This window comes from Protomyctophum bolini (genome assembly GCF_963924005.1).
Source record: "Protomyctophum bolini genome assembly, chromosome: 9".
Lineage (NCBI taxonomy): Eukaryota > Metazoa > Chordata > Actinopteri > Myctophiformes > Myctophidae > Protomyctophum > Protomyctophum bolini.
In genome coordinates this window covers 40,491,584-40,510,406 of record NC_137870.1, presented here as the reverse complement: position 1 = coordinate 40,510,406, position 18,823 = coordinate 40,491,584, and the positions used below count along the sequence as shown (strand labels likewise).

The 18,823-nt window shown below is 42.2% G+C and overlaps 1 protein-coding gene across 3 annotated transcripts in view; it reads right to left on the bottom strand.

The window, feature by feature from the left end:
- b3gat1a (beta-1,3-glucuronyltransferase 1 (glucuronosyltransferase P) a) overlaps window positions 1-18,260 on the bottom strand; it is a 50,899-nt gene extending 32,639 nt beyond the window's left edge. For all 3 annotated transcript variants that reach the window (XM_080772510.1, XM_080772512.1, XM_080772511.1), the window contains exon 1: window positions 18,131-18,260. The gene's annotated coding sequence lies outside the window, so the exon portion shown is untranslated. The remainder of the gene's footprint in view (window positions 1-18,130) is intronic.
- Window positions 18,261-18,823: the final 563 nt, after the last annotated feature.

Genomic DNA, 18,823 nt, shown 5'->3' with positions numbered 1-18,823 from the left:
TCTGTTTATTTCACACTCTTAACAACACAACACACACACCCCCACTTCCTTGTTTACCCAGAAACCCCCGCCCACTCTCTTAGGGTGAATTATGTCCCTATAAAGTCACTACACTACAGTGTATAATATAAATAACTTCAGTCTTTGGAGCAGTAACGTTAATGTTTTATGTAAAATGAATAAATAAGAGGATGATAGACACCAATATTACTTTTAATGCAAGTCTGTAATTTTGTATGTGGAAATATAACCGGAAATCTATTAAGCCAGCAGGTATAGTGACTCTACTGCCTTGAGTAGATTTATAGCTCTCCCTGTTCCAAGCTCAAGGCCAATATTCCCTTTACTGTGATTTAATATCTCAATTATTAGGAGGGAATGACAAGCAGTGCAATTTGATTTAAACAAGAACGGCAGTTTTATTTTCTTAAGTATGCCATTTTGCACGGTGCATTGTCTTTGATTGATGGTCATGGACCGGGCTTGGTTCACAACTGCCTCATCCATGATGAAAGATTTAGGACTCCCGAGTCCCAACATTCAGACAGGTTCAACTGCTTCTCTGCTGGTAACTGCAGGGATGAGCATAGTCTGGCACTGCCATCTTCTTATCTTGACTAGTTTATAGTGGTGCTTGCTCCGGGCAGACCTCTCTCTAGCTTCAAACCCCCAAGCAGGCTCATGCACCATGCGTTTAGCAGATGAAGGCAGCTCCCTGAGGACAGTGGTAAGGTAGCTGCCATTGGTTAGCCTCGAACCAGACAAATCTGCCATTGGTTTGCCTCGAACCAGACAAATCTGCCATTGCAAAAAAGAAATGTTGCCCTGGGCAGCAGTGACATTTGTCGGCCAGGCCAGGCTAGCTATTGGTAGTCAAACTTGTGACACACAAAACAGCTAGTTTGGACAATGCTGGATCGGGGGACTTTGAACATGAAGTGAAATGTCAAAGTTTGGAGCCAACAGTTGTGGTGAAGAAATAGAGTTAAAGAATAAATTATACATCCTTTGTGGAGAAACACACTCGATACTACAGTACTTTTATTGATGCTTTCTTTTGATTAGAAGGTTAGAAAGTTATATTTTAAATTTTAGCTTTGGCGAGGGGGAGCGACGGAGCGTGCATTTGTTCATTCAAGTGGTGCATATACTTAAAATATGATTATTCTGGTTGGAAAACTAATCTTGATCTCTGGCTTGATAGACAATACTGACACTATTTTACTTTTTAATTTAACAGAAGGCTCTCAGCACAGCACAATAAAATGTAAATATAACCCCAAGTGGCAATGAACTGGGTTCAAACTCAAAAAGATAAACCATAATTTGAATTCATGGTTTTGAAAGCTGGTGCATTTCACAGCTCTTTTGAGGTCTTAATTTCTAACAATATATTATGCCACAAATGTATTATCGACAGAAGCCTTCATTTTTTTTATACTGGAATAAACATTAAATCATTCAGGCTTTAATGAAAATAATATGATATGCCTGCAGGGTGAGTGATGACTAGTGCTGGCCGGTCTCATAGCCAGGCTCTGCTTTAGCTGCTCCGTTAGTCTTCCCAACCATATTCCCGGCTAATATTCTCTGCAGTTCTGTGTACAACAGGTATCTATCTAATGGATAAATTGTATATTATTATAGATTATAGATTTAAAACCTCAGTACTTTACATAACCTTTATTACTAAACTACTGTAACGTTTTGGGTTAGTTGTTTGTAAAAAAATGAAAAACTAAATGAACACCTGAATGAATTACAGATGTGTGCAGTGGGAATGACGAAACAATCTGATCACAAAAGAAATACAGAATATTACCAGAAACTGCATAGTAGCGCTGTTCACCATAATAAGAAAATGAATGTAAACGTAAACTTCAATCACTGCTTTATTTCTGCTTCTTCCGTAAGACCAATTAAGTCACATGGAATGGTCTGGCAAACAGCAACATAATGTTACAATATGCTATTAAGTGTCAGGAAACCATGATTAAACCACTAGGCTATTTTAAAATGGTTTAAAAAAAAGAAGAAAAAAACGGCTTTGGACATACAAGCTTTCCACCTGACATTGACGGTATGCATCTTCTGCTGAAGTGAACTGTGAACCAGAATTTGGAGTGCATCTTTAATTTCTGCAACTTCTAACAAACTGTGTCAAAGCGACAGACAGCCGAGTTTATCTCATTAAAGTTGTTTTCTACGATATAGGACACTGACTCATAACCACATGAAAGAGGCTTCGGTGTGAGGTCAGGGGTCGTGAGGGACGATTCATTAGCTAATTAGAGACAGTTTTCTGAAAATGGGAATTTAAGGGCTAAGTGTCTGTGCTGCACTTTCCCTTCAACTAGCTACAGTATCTGGCTCCACTGACTTCCCAGGTTCTTTAATGAGGGGCCAAAGCATGGATTCCTCCCATGGAAGATTCCCCTGCGTCACGCCATCCCAATTATATGCCCTTGTGGAGGGAAAATATATATAATTATGAATCTGATCATCGCTAATTAAACCTGAGGGATTGGATTCAAGGCTTTGGCAGTGCATGGGGGAGGCTTTGTTTGTTTTTTTTGTGGGGGGGGGAAACAGGTGTAAATATGAAAGAATTGTGAACAGGAAAACGAACAACGTCTGTTTTGTTAGGGGTGGATCCATGGTTAATGACATGTATCGCTGTCATTAACCGCTGTGATTCTGAGGGATTCTTATTTAGAAATGTTAAATGATGGTCCTCACACAACGAACTGCAGTAACAACACCATACATGTGTTCGCTGAATAAACTGCACGCACACAAATTAGGCTAATGAGGAGGGATTCAAATGTAACATAGGTAGACATGAACATGAGCACTTAGGTACAGACAGACAGACAGACACATGCATGCATGCATGAATGCACACATGCACCCACACACGTGTTCATACAATATGTGAGATCTTTATGAGGCTGAAAGTGGTGCACTAAAAGATTAAGAGGCATATTTATGTGCATTCAACTTCGTGGAGTACTGGGAGGGTCAGGCGAGGTGGAGCTGCTCAGCAGAAGATACAAAGATACAGTCTACCATTCATTTTCAGTGGTGGAAGCCAGCAAAATGAAGATGCAAAGATACATCTGACGTTGTTACTGTAGCTGCTGCAAAAGCTACAAAGCTACAACAAAGTTGAGCTGGTTTAAATTTCAGCTACAAAGATACAAATACGCTGTGTAGCTTTGCATCTTTGAATCTTTTGCATCTGCCAGTGTGAACGCAGAGATAGAGATGGGCGGCAGTGGCTCAGGGGTAGAGTGGCCGGTAGAACGGCTGGATGGGAAAACCGTGAGGTTCCTAGTTCGATCCTGGGATCCACCAGAGTTAGTGTCGAAGTGTCCTTAAGCAAGACTCCCTAAGAACCCCTAATTGCTCCCCATGTGCAGGTTGGTGCCTTGCATGGTTTCCTTCACCATAGGTGTATGAGTGGGTGAATGTAATGCACAATCTATTTGGATAAAAGTGCTATATAAATGCACCATTTTCCATAGACATTGTTACAGGCATCACCCATGTCTGACTGTAAGAATGCAAAGTGGTAAGCTGCTGTCCTAGGATAAAAATGTTCAAATATGTAAATGCACAGAAACCTGGCACCTAAACAATTACTGAGTCGACACACCTGCCAATTCATTCGTGTCCATCTCTGTTGTTTTCTTAATTACATAATTAAGTGTTGGCATACGTGATTTCACTCTATGACATGCTGCCGCCATTAGCTTTGAACCTGCAAAGTAAAAACCCAACCCCCAGGAGAGAACTAATTTGTGGTGGAGATTCATTTAATAGCTTTGGTAATCAGTGGTTACGTTATTATTATTTGCTTTGCATGCTTTGCTTACTGCACATACAAGGCATTTCCATTTAGTAGTGCCATTACACACTAGATTTTGAGCACTTTTTGACGTTCAAGACAAGCACCTAATCTCTTGGTCGCTGTGGTATGTTTAGATTAAGGTACCTGAAATGAATGAATGAATTCATTAATTGTATTCAGAAATATACACATGCTTGCATCCCTAAAGTGTGTTTGGCATTTTGTTGGCAAATGTTCACAAGGAGTTGCTACCGTAATTACTTTCTTAAATAAAGCCAGTGCCCAATGAGGAATACTGCTTCTTATACCCATAAATAATTAATTATTTGTTTCATCACACTTCCCATATGAGTGGGACTACAGTAGGACACGGTCTGAAAAAGTTAAAATAAATTCAACATCACATTCAATGTCCAATATAGCCTTGATGGAATATTTGACTAATATGCTTGATTATGAAGCACCAGCCTTTGATCAATGACATCATACTGTACAGGACAATGCCCACAGGGACGATGCAATACCCGCTGTGCCGTCTGTCGGTCCCCAGCTAACGAGTTGGTAACCAAATGGACCATTATAGATCTTTAGCTCTTGAGAGTGTACAATTAAACCAAATGGACCCTTACGTTCATTTACAAGAAGTCCACACAATTAGAGAATGTATAGAAGAATTGTTATTTTGATCGTTTGCCTGCTATCTCTCCTGTGGTACCAAGATAAATACAGCATGGAAATGTGGACATATTCTTTAGTTTTGCGTTTGGGTCTGCAAGGCTAAATCTTATCAAAATGGTGTGGTCCGTACTAGCGCAAATGCAGAATAAAGAATGGGACCTTGATATGAAAAGTGTTGAAAACCACTGTTTTATACTCATACCGTATATGGAGTTCAGGCATGCCCAATTATGGAGCCCAGGCCAGTCTATGACACCAGTGCTATAATAATATCATAATAATATCATTATGATCAGGCTACTCCATAAATATATGGAGATATGCAGTATTTTAACAGTATTTTTGGGAGATTTCATCCGACTGACTAACTTCCCACTCTGTGCATCACTCCCCTGGATCCTCTGTGATATACGCGCGTCCATATAAATTGGATCATCAGTTCTGGTCAACCGCCTTCCCGACCGACTCGGCACCGGGCACAGCACCCTCTCGGGTCCCATAACGACTCGCGTATTGAATTTGAGATCAGTTCGCGGTCAGTCAGATGGACGGTTCTGGAATTATTATGTGTATACAAACGCACTCAATTTAACTTTCTGCTGTGGTGAACCACATTGCTTTCAATGATTTGGTCATTTCTTATTTTTACCATCAACCGTGGCTATTTCTAAGTCAAATTAATGATACAGTATTATTCTTCTCTACAAAAAAAACAACATTTTCACAGAATCACAATATCATGCATATTTGATTGCCTTGTTTTGAGAAAGCCCCGGAACGGCAAAGTCAATAAGTTTAATTGCTCCACAATAATGACCAAAAATTGCTGCATAATCCCGAAGGGGACTGTACAGCTGTTATTTGATGTGCAAATATTGTTCGAGCCACCACTGCTGTTGAGCTCTGTGATATTCAAAACAGGGATAAAGCCTCTCGAGTCTCCAGATGAAGAACATTCCAATGCTTCCGCTCTCCCCTGGAATACATAATGTAGGCCTATACTGTAGCTCAAGGTTAAATAGGACAATATACAGCATAAACTTCACCTTGAGTAGCTAATCTAAAAAGAGAGTGTGTCTAAACATTAATTTTTTTGTGGGTGCAGTGTGGGATATTTAGTGAAACAGAACAGCACGTTTACAAATGCACTGCGTTAATCATAGTGGAACATGTAGACTGCTCCCACTGAGATGATATTCCCGCTAGACCACTTAAAAAAGCGCTGACATTTACAAATCCTCTGTAAAATGTCAAATAAGTCACATACAGTACTGAATGTATACTGTAGGCCTAACTGTTAATGAAGTGGTCTCCTATTTGCTTTCTCTTTTGGGTTCAGCTTTAACATGAGTGAGAAATTAATACATCACTCCTTAAAAAATTAAATAAAGAAAAGTAAAGAACCTTGAACATTTCCAACTGGGAATCCCTGATCGGTTTTGGCCACTACCTCTCAACTTATTGAGTTACTGTACCTGCAGCTGCACTGTACATTGGCTGCTGTTACTGTACAGAGATGCATTCAAACAGCACTCAGGGGCACAGAGAAACTGCACCGGAGGAGCAGTGTTGACACAGCAACTCTGTCTGCTGATGCTTCATAACAGCCGTGTCACCGGCTGGGTATATAAATGACTTTGCAGAGTCTCCACGTCTCTGCAAAGTCGGCATTGACTTTGACAGCATGTCCTGGGAAACTGCAATGACTTTGTCTGTCATTGAACCCAGAGGCAGTTAGTGCAAGGAGAAGCCTCAATGGATATACTGTGCAAACATGTGTTCACACTACAACATGGATTAAGTAACAGTCACTGGCTATTGTGGGGGATACTCAGTGGTGAAAGTGGCTTGGAGTTCTTGCAGGAACCCCCCCCAAAAAAACGGCATCTTGGCACCTAAACTATAGCTCAATACAAACACAACAGGTCTTACACCTGCACGGCAAATTATTATTATTATTGCACGTACAGTGGCAATAAAGCTTGAAACAGAACCTGTATTCTCAGTGGTCAGGCTGCGTTCAGGTGTTAATGGCAATACAGTACCAACATAAGTCGAAGTCTATGAGCCAGAGCTCCGAATTTGGGCTATGATTGATTACCTAATCTGAGTTCCCAGAAGTTTTCGCCACAATGATTACCAAATGAGTAGGCAAAGCCATATTAAACTGTTTCAAGTAAAGTACCGTATATGATGACCCTTCTACAGGAGTTCTTTTGATATTTATTTATCACACATTTTGTTATTTTCACCTAGTTGAATAGGATGACTGATTTTAAGAAATAGTTATCACCATGAAACTTCCCCCGTTTTCTGAAATTGTACATTTAGATATGCAAATTAGGCATTATACAGGACAATATGCAATAATTTGCAAACTTTCCAGAAAATCGGAAAATTGGATATACAATTTAGGCATTTAGCAGACGCTCTTAATTAATCCAGAGCGATTTACATTAAGCAAGAACAAAAAGCATGGCAATACATCATATACATAAAAAAGTAGTTATCATGAATCATACCGTAAGCTAAGAACGTAACAGTGGAATATCTATATAATGAAACTATGCATAATATACCAGTAAGACGCGCAAACGCGGGAAGCGAACGCAGCTCATACATATTTGGGTTTTGGACGTATAGCTGCTTTGGGGACTCCTTATATGGTTATGGCTGAGTCATGGTGACGTAATCACTCAGCTCCATATATGGGCACAAAAGCGGGACAGACACACACACAGACAGACACACAGACAGACAGACATGATCTGCTAGGATCTCATAGTAAGTGCTCACTGCGTTCGCAACTATATTGTGCTATGTCTACATAAAAGGCTATCTAATAGGGGTGTAACGATACATGGTTGACGATACGATACATGGACGATATTGGTTCATTGTGCCGATCCGATTCAATGATTTGAAATCAATACAGTCATTTAAAATGCATTGACATTATTTTAAACTAAGTAAACACGCACGTACGTATACAGACTACAGAGTCCTTCCTATGAACACACATGCTCTCACACACACGAGCCCATTTTCAGGCTATAGCAAGACAAGCCTTTCTTTTCAGCGGGTGATCAATACTCTTTGGACTGTTGGAAACCCTCAGTCGTTGGAGATTCAGAAGTAGTGGTGGGTCATGCAGTAGAGGCGGCGCAGACCTGTATCCATAATGAGTCCCCTTGGGAAATGCAACACATTACAGGAAATGGTTCCAATTAGACCATCCAGCTGTAAATGTTGCAACAAAAAAAAAGAAAAGAAAAAGGCTTGAACGTTAACCATGTTAGTGGGACCATTATGGAAGTGTGGAGGACGCTATACAATCAGGTGCTATTAGGACTTCATTCAATCACAGTAGTTCTAGCCTAGTGGATTTTCTTCCCCTTTCTGCCCTATACGCTATTTAAATTCCCCTGATTGCACAAATCGCAGGCTATTTTTCTCCCCGTTCGCAGACAGATCTAGTCAAGTCGTACAAAACCATGGTTTATCTCTGTACTATAAGCGCAAGTGTGACTGAGATGAGAATTGATTCAAAATGGTGTGCCATTGTAATAATAATAATAATAATACTAGCAATGGTTGATGATGATTGCGTTTAGACGGACACCACCACACCCGCTGGCTTCTCATCAGGCGTGTGTTACGCTGCCATTATGTCAGCCGTGTGGACTGTTATGATTGCAATAATTCTAGCTTTTGCCATGCAATTTGTCTTGCACTGAGCATTCATCTCTCGAAGAGCGCTGTAAATCCAAATGACAATTGGCCCTGATGTGACCTTTAAGTTAGCCCACCGTAGTTATTTTTAGAAAACAAATGGCAAAGCAACCAGTCATCCAATCACAATGATATAATACAGCTCTGTACATTTAGATGTGTCATGTGCTACTACTGTACTTACTACTACTACTACTACTGCAAAACATGCATTTGTGCATTTTGTGCGTGCACATTAAACTGAATAGGTCTGCCTTTTGCCTTACTCACAGACTATCTCTATCTAATGAGCGTGGAGCTCAATAGATATTGTGCTCCAGTGAGCTGCTGGCCACCATACTGTATTATGGGTACAGCTACTACAGCATACAGAAGGCACAAAGGGAAGCCAAGGGAATTGATCCAAGACTAATAAGGGTAGATATAATAACTACGACATTATCACTGATGCTCGTGGCCTTTCCTTCCACTAATACTGGTGCATGCTGTATTGTGCTAGTGTGCCAGAAGGGAGGATTCTGCAGCACCTGGGTATTGATTGGGATTTCTTTTCCAATTCGGGCAGAAAGACAGAAAGACACGGATTGATTTTATACAATTCTGGGTTGAAGAAGCACATATCGGCGAGCCTTTTCTGTCTTAGCTCAGCAGAGACTGAGCAAACACAACTCTCTGTGTTATAATGAAATCCATACATTACAAACTACTTGCATTTAGCTTGTTTCACTTTAACTTTCAATGTTCTATCTTGGTCAGTTCGTGTACAATACAAATAATTAGTTATAAATGTAAATCATACATAGGTTGACCGATCATTGTTAAATTGGTAGGCCGGAACCTGGCCGGCCCCCTGGGAGCTGGTTTTAAAACAATTTTTTGTATTGTTTTACTTCGGCCCATCTACGTCAGCTGTCATGTAAATGTCTGCCTACAATGTATGCAATGTGGAGATAATATTAAATATAATAACATTTGACCAGTCATAGTGATTGATTTTGTACTAAAACGAATTACCCTAAGTCTATGCAAAGCTTGCAACAAACTAAGCCAAACAGCGGATACGTGATCACAACCTCCTATAATTATTGGGGAGAAAAAGGGGTGAAATGAAAAGATAAGAAGGAAATATCAGTCAGCCAGTACTGAACTATGTTTGCGAACTCAGTGAGCACTTACTATGAGACCTAGCAGATCATGTCTGTCTGTCCGTGTGTCTGTCCCGCTATCCAAATATGGAGTGTGTTGCATCAGCAATCACTCAGCTCCATATATGGGCACAAAAGGGGCCAGGTCCACTCAGCTCCATATATGGGCACAAAAGGGGCCAGGTCCACATATACAGTAACAGCGGGACAGACACACAGACAGACAGACAGACAGACAGACAGACAGACATGATCTGCAGGGTCTCTGCTGCGTTCGCTTCCCGCGTTTGCGCGTCTTACTGGTTTTAATGTACTTGAAGTGTGTATTATGCAGCTCAGAAAACACCCAGCAAACATAATTATAGCCCAAAAGTGTGATGATATCTTACAAAACGATAACATGCACAATAATCTCATGCATAATTCCATTCTTTTCTTAGCGCAAAGTCAAAATGGGAGAGGCTTGCAGGCCTGTGTTATCAGAAAATATTTCCAGTTGAAAAATGTTACGTTTCTGACAATCACCTTTGCATTACTTGAAACAAGATAGGCGCACTGACAGACACAGACAGCTTGAGCCCCGTTAGGTAAAAAAAAAACCTCCTGCTCATGATTTTGGGTTACATACAAATGATATAATTCTGTTCATAAGTAACTATACAGCTGCAGAGAAAATAGAGCAGAAAGCCTCAGACAGTATTGTTGCTGCTTAATGGCCTCAGGCTAGCTGCTGTCGCAAGCACAGACGTTCCTCTTAGGTCACTGTTCTATCTGTGCTGTGTGTCACCTGGTTAACTGCTGCTGCTCATTCATCTGGCCGGCTACAGCTTTATAATCAAACACGCACGCACGCACGCACGCACGCACATTCACAAGTACACACGCACACATTCACATGTACACAAATCTCCTACAGTATGCAGTGTGCACACATCAAAAATGATTAAAGTGTTCCAACAACACCTTTAGGATGTTAGATTGCCTATATACAGTACAGATTATGTGTGTGCGTGCGTGTTTAAGATTGTATTATTTCTTTTGCTTTTTCTGCCTTTATTACAGTAAGCTGACAAGAATCGGGGGAGAGAGATGCAGGCGAGTGACGCACTGACGTGCTGTCAGGCTGGATTAGCCTATAGGTAGCCCGTACCACTAGACAGCTGCATGTAGTTGAGTTAGATTGGGCACATCGTTACCTCAACCGTCTGGGCACCTATAGGCTACTGAGCCAGCCTGACGGCATGCCGCGGGTTCGACTCCCGATCCCGACGGCCTTTGCCGCGTGTCTTCCCCCCCCATCTCTCTCCCCATTTCCTGTCGGTCTACTTTCATCCTATCAATAAAGGCAGAAAAAGCCATTTGACACAACTGCATGTTAATATAGCTACCGGTATGTATATATATACAGTATACAATAACAAGAATAATTGGTTGGCCTGTTTTCGCTTTGAGAGCTTTCTCTCAGTTATATGTATAATTACATTTATAGTGTAGATAAAAGGCTGGTTTCTGCCCCGATAACAATTATATGGTACATAATAATTACATGTACAGAAAATTGAGATTCTCAATGAAGAATATAGAATGTAATTATGATGCTCTAATTTGTTTGCCCCATTGTGTGTTATGATTTCATTACAGGATAATGTGCTGTGCATCAACATTGCACTGTATGGTGTGTCTAGTAACGCTGGTGTAATTCCCACGTGAATGGGCTTACCCCTCCGCAAAACCGGGTTGCTCAGCACTCAATAATTCATAGCGCTCAAGGAGGAAACGTTTAGACTCTTTTCTCATGATGGCAATATAATTGCCAGCAGTTGCATCATGACGCAACACGTTTCCCCCCCTAAATATTATACAAGTGCCATTCTGACATGTCTCTGTCTGGCATGCTTTTCTCAACCCTTGTAGGTTTTCCACATTTTGAAATTCACTATGGCATTAAATAATGAGCTTTTAAAGATCATGACATATCTTGCTTGGAGTAACTTTTTTTGTTTGTTTGTTTCATGTCGCTTTAATCTATATGTGAATGAAAATGAAACAAGAATTTTTGTTTTTGGGATAGTAACACATGGGGTGTGTGAAGGGGAGCAATATATGTCCTTTGTCCTGTGCATTTGTACTGTATGTTATGTTGCATGTCTTTAGTACTGTGTATTTGCACTGCTGTAATGTTGTAGATGTATGTATAGGACCCCCCCTCTAAAACGAGACGCTGCATCTCAAGGGGCCACCCTCTCGATACAATTCAAAATAACATATTGATATTGTTGAATGCTGCCTTGTGTTACCAGCAGTATTGATCTTGCGCCGAACCTACATAAAGTACATGGTATACAGGAGATGGTAGGGCAGCTTGTACACAACCTAAATCATGTCTGGTCTGGTTGAGGGACAGGACTAGTAAATCAACTCCTGAGCAGGCGTTCTGGAGGCCCTCCTCTGCATTTAGCCGTGAATGGAAACTATTTGGATCACAACACACCAAATGCAACTTGCGTTCAGACAGGCAGATGCAAAGATACAGTCTACCATTCATTGTCAATGGAAGCCAGTGACTCGAAGCTATATACGAAGCAAATCTGACGCTTGTAGCTGCTGCAAAAGATACAAAGTTACAAATTGAAGCTGATCTGGGGTTCAACTTTCAAGATGCAAAACTACAAAGCTATACAACTTGTAGCTGCAATTTTTTCACCCTGATCTGGCTGGCAAAAAACTTGCGGCGTCTTCTTCTAGTTCCGTTTCCAGTATTTCCAGTGCATGTACTGTAAATAATGCCTTGCCTGTACTGTAGGTCGAAAAGGGCTTACAGTTGAGACAGCCCCGCCGGCTGCCGCGCCTCCGACACACATCACTACAGACTTGATGACTTCAACGACCATGAGCAACAGAGATAGTAGACAAAGAGACAAATATGCTGTGTGATCTTTGCATCTCTGCATACGATGCCTCGTGTGAACGCAACATATACAACTCTATACTTCCAGTGGTGCAGGAGGTCCCCAGGAGCAATGCAGTGTCATGTACCTGTGTGCACGTCTGGCTGACAGACGATGGCACACCGTTAAACCCCACCAGGGCGGGCGCGGCTTTCGGGCATCACGCTGGGCTACCTGATGCAACACTGAGATGCAAAGCAGTATCTCAGACTTGTCACGTTCGATATCCAGACTTTACACCATTTGGGTGTGGAACTGGCAGCTATATCGTGCATAGTTGGGTCATACAGTTTCAGCAACATACTGTACTATAGGGCTGTTTTCATGCCGGTGTACAAGTTGACAAAGGGGAATGAGGTGTTGCTGTGATGGGCCTTATAATTGGGTTTTCAGTATCACGTATACAGTAGAGAGGTAAGATTAGTTAAACCGTTATTCGATCCCATACAGAGTACAGTAGCTGTCGCAGACGAGACAAGTCAAATTAATTCCTTTCTATTAAGAATAAATCACAACCGAGGAAACAACTCTAAGCTCACTGTGCACTGCTGGAAACGACGAGTTAAATGTATGTTCTACTTTCATAAGCTCAAGGAAAAAAAAATCTCTTTTTGGGAGACGGGTGTTTGAGGCACCTACACGTTTTCTTTAATAATTTATGTTAAGATGTCTGGCTTCTACAAAATAAAAGAAAAAAGCAGTTGTCTAGCCTATCATTCAATGCAAAAGGAGAAATGCTGGTGGTGCATGAGCAGAATAGGAAAATGCATTTACTGTTAATAACCCAGCCCTGAGGAGGTGGGATATATAGAAGGATAGTGTTGAAAGGAATCTCTTGCGTGGCCATAGGGCAGCAGAGTTATACATCATTGTTATCTATTCTAAGCCTATAGCGTGCTCTTCTGTATATGGAATTATGGATGGCTGTTCCTCTCTTTTTCAGGGGGCTTTACTGAATCTGGTGTTGAAGATGAAGGCATTAACGCATGCTGTAGTACAGTATACCGTTGCAGTACTGGGGCAGCCATTGTTGAAGCCTCTGTTCAGTAGGTGTTTATCCTGCATCTATGCTATATTAATAGGCCAACTGCGGGGCAGTTCTTTCTCGTGTAGTGAATGCACTGTGACACTATAAACTAAGCCTAATTAGCATCTCACATCACACATACTGTCTCAGCTAACTTGTGAACATGAATTGCAACACATGACAACCGGAAATCTATTTTTAACATTTCAGCAGGGTATGGCAAAACGTGTGACATCTACAATGTAAAGGCTACATCTTTTAAAGATTAATTTTAAGATGAGCGCACCTCAAATACCTTATAATTATTCATCAATATATCAGCAAAAAAAAACATCACATGCATAGGAGCATCAAACATTTAACATTTTAAATTCTGGACATTTTAGTGTCTAATTTGTATGGTTTCTACTTACTAAAAGCCTGTCTGTATATAGCACACCCACTCTCTCTCTCACACACACACACACACACACACACACACACACACACACACACACACACACACACACACACACACACACACACACACACACACACACACACTCTCTTTATCTCTATTTATCTCTATTATCTCTCTCTCTCTCTCTCTCTCTCTCTCTCTCTCTCTCTCTCTTTGCATCTATACCTATATCTATATTCATATCCTGAAGTGAATGTTATATAGTGATATACGGTCCCCTGCATCTCATTGCACTGACTAATGTCCTCTTGTCCTTGTGCTTGTGCATGTCAGTATAGGCCTATACTTATCTCGTGGCATGCAAGTTGATGCCTCCCTGCGCCATGTGGCAGATTCCTGTACACTTGTTGTCCTTTGGTGAATAAAGGCATTGTGCGATACATAATGCTCACGCCCGGGCATGGACGGAGCTCATCTATATATCCGCCGTGCTAATTTATGAGCAGCGGGCTTGATGAATGACTGCATGCATGCAAAGCACTTTAAACGTTCTCTCTCTCAAGCTGTGTCTTTTATACTCGTCTATACTGTATCTTTCTCCACTTTCTTTCCCATTATCTCACTCTATCGACCTGCCACTTTTCTTCCCCCCCCCCCCCTCCCTCTCTCTCTCTCTCTCTCTCTCTCTCTCTCTGTCTCTCTCTCTCTCTAAGCCTCTCCTTTCCACCACCACTGCTCCTCCTGTGTGGCTCTCTGTGGTCCTCTGTAGAGATGGAAAGGACATCCTCTCAGTTTAATTCAGCTCAGCCCAGGTCTCCTGCTGCTCTGAGATGCTCTGTGTATCTGACAGCTCTACGGGGACCGCCAGAAGGAAGGACGCCTCTCGTGTGTGTGTGTGTGTCGTGTGTGTGTGTGTGTGTGTGTGTGTGTGTGTGTGTGTGTGTCGTGTGTGTGTGTGTGTGTGCGTGTGCGTGCATCCGTGCGTGCGTGCATCCGTGCGTGCGTTTCTTAATCTACAGTACCTATTCTTGCAGCTGCAAAAATGATGACATTTCTTTCCTCAGGGTATAAGACTTTTTAAATCATCAATTTTGTCTTATCTTATCTCAGGCTTATCCGTGTGTGTGTGTGTGTGTGTGTGTGTGTGTGTGTGTGTGTGTGTGTGTGTGTGTGTGTGTGTGTGTGTGTGTGTGTGTGTGTGTGTGTGTGTGTGTGTGTGTGTGTGTGTGTGTGTGTGTGTGTGCGTGTGTGCGTGCGTGCGTGCGTGCTCCCTTTATTCCCGTACATACAGTGTGTGTGTGCGTGCGTGAGGTAACTCTACAGTATACTGGCAGCAGGGGTTATACACTCAGTTATGAGTGTGTCTGCTTGCACGTGCGCGCGCACATTCACACAAGCGTGTGCGCCGCACACACACACACACACTTGTGTGAATGTGCATCCGCCAGGAATCTTTCAACATCTCATTTTGCATGTTCCCTGCAGACTGAAAGAGTTAATTTCACCCTGGCAGCGATCATGACAGTCTATAAATCTATGATGAGAGCCTGCTGTGTTGATTAGACACTTCTTTTTTCCATAATTTATTTAGTGGTCGTGCCCTCAAAATAATCATATTTGAAGAAACTGGCGTCCCCGCAGAATAATCATGATATTTGAACTGGGGACCTTAACTGGGGGACCCCCCCAAAATAATCATATTTGAACTGGGCATATCCCACCCTATGACAAGCACTGGAAATGATAGGCATTTAGTTTGTTCCACAGATTATTATGAGGCGTTTGTGAGCTTGTAGATCAGTTATTTTCTTTAATTAATAGAGTGCCGAAGTCCTGACGTCACTCGCTGATCCACTGGTTATATTCTGTATGGAGAATAACATTGGGGTCATCTTAAAATCGTCTCATATAAGAATTGTGGTTCCAAAAATAAACAAACTGCCTCGCCGATTGTCGGGGAGGTGTCTCTGTATCATTTATAACAGTCAGTCACTCATATTTGATACAGTCTATTTTCGCTATCAACCCTGTAAGACCCAACAATGCTTTTCGGTAACATTTTTATTTTAACTAATTACTTAATTATTATTTTTTTCTCTTCTTTTTTCACCTAAATATCATCATTGATGTTCATTGTTTAGTCTTGCAATGCCATTGGTCATGATATTTGCATATAAATACCCCCCACAGAGGCACACATTTACACAACTTCAAAATCTCTGGACATCAATCAAAATTGACCTATATGACCGTTAACCTTTAAGAGAAAATAGTCAGGGCCAGGCCCAGTCACAGATAGCGAAGATTTCGGCATTAGTAACATTAGCGTTTTCTATAGCAGTCAGTTGATTCTTCATCATGAGTGAAACTGCCGGGTTAATTTGTTTATTTTTCACAGTTCTTATATGAGATGATCTAAGGTCCCCCTATGTAGATTATAATACAAATAGAGAAGTACATGTACAGTACATGTACAAAAGTAAATTTTCTTTATTAAAAGGTCGTAAATGTCCTTGTATCCTCACTTTGCTGTAATCTGGTGACCCACACAAAATCATGTGGGGACCGACCGACCCACAGGTTTCCGACCCACAGGTTTAGAACCAATGTTCTAGAAGACAGAACAGTTCAAATGGTTCCAATTAAATGGGGTTGGGACTGGAGTGTGGTATAAATAATGACGCAGCGAGTGTGCCGTTTGCGTCAGATTGCAAATGTAACTGTGATCCCTGAAGACTTCATGGAATTTATTTCATCACCTAATATAAATCATTCCATCATCCTGATGATGATGAGGCATTGTTGAATTTATCTGTGTCGTGTTTATTTCACACGATTCACGGTTTCCCTTTTAAAATGTTTTAAAAAACTGGGTCTTATTCTCGTCATATTTGCCATCATGCCATGATGATAACACTTAAGCTTTGTAGAGATTTTGGAGACAGCATTCATTTGGGCACGGGCCACGGAACACGAGCAACACACAATAAGACATTATTGTAATAGCCTGTGTAATAATCGGACGCTGCAGCATGTTTTCTACTGTACGGTATAGGTAGTATTTTACACAGTATAAGCCACAATTTGTATCACTATAAACAGAACTGTGTGTGCACATTATTTTAAATGGCGGGAGTTTACTGTATAGGTCTTATAGGATTGCGTGCTGTCCGGCCTCCTATTTCAGCAATATTTGATAGCATCGGGGCACCGCGGGCAGCAAAGACAATATGAGCCATGGATTCGTCCAGGCCCACGGCTTGCCAGTAAGAAGCACAATATTTCCTTTAGTACCCAGGAGACAGGAACACCCCCGTCTCTCTCATACACTATCTGCAGTATTCTCTCTCTGTCTTTTTCTCACTCTTAACATCTCTCTTCGCACACAGTTGCACACTCTTTCATTGCTCCCCCATGTCCCTCTGGCTCTCCCTCAGTGTCTCTCCCTCTCCGTTGCTGACTGTGTCCACATCTGAAGTCAATCTCCAAATCTCCTATCTCCACCTTTACCCTCCCCAGACCTTCCATTTCCTTCCCTCCTACACCGTCTTTCTCCCCCCCCCCCGTGACTTCCCGTCCTCTCCTGTGCCGAGCTGACGTGTGTAAACGTTTAATAATATCAGAGACCGGGGGAAGATCGTAACAGCTTGAAGTAAGTGAATGTGTCGGTTAATTTCGCCCTCCTGTCCTCCGAATGCTTTGCCTGCATCTCCCTGGCAAAAATGAAAACGCAGTGGCATGAGTGTATAGTAGAAATAGAACGTAGAAAGAATGAGTGAAAAGGAGAGAGAAACAAAGAATATGGGGATGGATGGAGGTGCAGTTTGATAAACAACCACATCCCATTCATGCAGTGCCATGGAACATGGTGCTGTGGTGTTATAGCGTCACTCAGACCACATGATGGGGTTAAATGTAATTGTCTTCACCAGAGCCGTAACAAAACCCTGCAAGAATTACTAATGCAGCCCTGTTGCAGTTAAACAAAGACACAAGCGACATGCGACAGGTCTGTCTGGGTCAGTCCCATTGTGGTGTCAACCCACCAGTTTACAATAATATGGAAGAAAAATCGGTATAATACGCTCACATATGACAAATTGTCAGTTTGAGCTGGAAGTCTACAGCTTGACAAAGCAATCATTCTACACTCCGTGGAAACATTCACTCTTGGATGAAAATCCCCAGCCTTGTTCTGATTACAAAGTGCATTCCTTATTTGCTGTACTGGAAACAGTAAAATGTCTGGGACGGGGCACGGGGTAGTAACTCGGCCACTGCACCGGTATGACAATCTGAGTGATTCTCTACCTCTATACAACATGGAGAACAATAGTATGTACTCACAAGCAGCACTCTGCCAGTCTGCAACACACCACGGATTCTCTCCTTTCCCCCCCCCCTCCTCTTCCTTCCTTTTTATCGGGTGGATGCACTGTCAGAATGTCTGCCTCTGCCTCTCCGTCTCAGCCTCCCCTTAATTGTTAACTTTTGGAGAATGGGGGGGGCCGTGTGCAGTGGTCTGGCGATGACCCAGCGGAGTGGAACCCAGGCTCAGTGGTCTGGTGGTGATGACCCAACGGAGTGGAACCCAGGCTCAGTGGTCTGGTGATGACCCAACGGAGTGGAACCCAGGCTCAGCGACAGCAGCAGCTGTGTTGCTGGCGGTGACATCCATCCAAACCACGTGCAGCAGCTTCGCGTCGTCCTCGGGGCCGGCCCCTGGTGGAGAAACAAGAGGGAGAGAGACGTGAGGAAAAGAATGGCCCTCCTCATGCCAATATACAATGGACGGCATTGACGTGGGCGTGCACGTGGGCAAGGATGGGAATATCTCAGCCGGGACGAGACGGTGACATACTGTAGCTGCCATGAGGAGGGGTGGCATGGCTCAGACTCAGAGAGGCGTCGACTGTCATTTGCATCTGGACAGCAGTCAAAAGACATTCATATTGGGAGGATGTATTCCACAGAAGGCTCTGGGTGAGGTTATAGTATAGTCAGTCACAGCATACAGATGTGCCGTTTGAGGACTTCATG